Raw genomic sequence first — 1,908 nt, 5'->3', positions numbered from 1 at the left:
AAAGGTGAACAGATTTGCATGTGAAACGGCTGAGGAGAGATATGTTTTGACGTCTACAAAATCCTGAATGGAGTAGAAAGGGTACAAATGCATCGATTTTTCACTCTGTCAAAAATTTCTTGCTAGGGGACACTCGATGAAATTACAGGGAAATACTTTTAAAACCAATAGGAGGAAATTATTTTTCACTCAGAGAATAGTTAAGCTCTGGAACGCATTGCCAGAGGATGTGGTAAGAGTGGATAGCATAGCTGGTTTTAAGAAAGGTTTGGACAATTTCCTGGAGGAAAAGTCATTAGTCTGATATTGAGAAAGACAAGGGGGAAGCCACTGCTTGCCCTGTATGGGTAGCATAGAATGTTGCTACTGTTTGGGGTTCTGGAATCTTCCTTACTATGAGATAATGGAATGTTGCTACTCCTTGGATTTTGGCCAGGTACTAGTGACGTGGATTGGTCACCGTGAGAACGGGCTACTGGGCTTGATGGACCATTGGCCTGACCCAGTAAGTGGAAGCAGGTTCAGGACGAATGTCAGGAAGTTCTTTTTTACACAGCGCGTGCTGGGAATTTGGAATGCTCTCCCGGAGGATGTTGTGACAGAGATTACTGTTCTGGGATTCAAGCGCAAGTTGGATGCACACCTTCTTGCAAATCATATTGAGGGCTACGGTATATCTGGGTCTCCAATCAGGAGTACCTAAATGGGCCGCCGTGTGTGCGGATCACCGGACTGGATGGACCTCGGTCTGATCCGGTGAGGGCTTTTCTTATGTTTCTTATGCTTCTTATTCTTATGCTCTTATAAAATCTGGCCAAGAGCGCCTAACTTCTCTCGTCTGCAAATCCAAAGTGGGCATTAACATATCTGCGGCGTTCCAGCTTTTCTTATACACACTTTATGAAATAGTTGCATTTACGTCCCCAACTGCTGCATTTGGGAACCACCATTTACACCAGCCATGGACATAAGCGGTCACACCTAAATTTGGCACTGAACTGTGGATTTATGCTAGTTAGTGGCACAGAACATACCTTGAATGTAGGCAATGGGGCTCACTTTCAGAGTTCTTAGACATACAAAGTACCATAATAACCTACAGGACTTTCTGTGTCTAGGGCCCTGATTCCATAAATCAATGTATCACAAACTGTGTGCCCCAGAGGATTCCAGGTGCGCCTAGAGATGCTGGCGAGGAGGAGAGGTGCAGGCACCAACTGACTGCTTACAGGACGTGCCTCTCACAGAGAGAAGCACGTCCTGTAGTCAGCCTGTGCCTGTTCTCCTTCTCCTCACTTCTTCTTCTGCAGCACCCTCCCCCCTAAACTGGCAGTAATAGGAGGCTCAGGGCTGGAGGACATCCGCCGACATGATGTCATCATGTCTGCAACATCATCGTGTTGACGTCCGCCCATTTCCGAACGCCCTCCAGCCTCAGCCCCGAGATTAGCGTGCCGGCAGCATAAAGGGTTTACGACACACTGCTATAAGCGATGCCTGAAGTTAGTCGCCTAGATTGGCATGCCTAGCCGATTTAGGCCTAACTTAATTTTCTTAATTGGTTCAATCAGCACCATTAATCGAAAGCACCCTTAAAAAATAATTAGCTGGTAGGCGTCTACTCCAAGGTGCCTACTAGCAAGTAGGTATGGTTGGAGCAGATTCAAGTTGTTTTTGTGGTTTATTTGGGGCGTAGTTTGACTTTTTTAGGCCTAGTTTGATTTTTTAGGCCTAACTTAATTTTCTTAATTGGTTCAATCAGCACCACTAATCGAAAGCACCCGTAAAAAATAATTAGCTGGTAGGCGTCTACTCCAAGGTGCCTACTAGCAAGTAGGTATGGTTGGGGCAGATTCTAGGTGTTCTTGTGGTTGATTTGGGGCGTAGTTTGACTTTTTAGGCCTAACT

The sequence above is a fragment of the Geotrypetes seraphini genome, chromosome 18, assembly GCF_902459505.1.
Source record: "Geotrypetes seraphini chromosome 18, aGeoSer1.1, whole genome shotgun sequence".
NCBI lineage: Eukaryota > Metazoa > Chordata > Amphibia > Gymnophiona > Dermophiidae > Geotrypetes > Geotrypetes seraphini.
Note: the sequence above shows the minus strand (reverse complement) of the source record.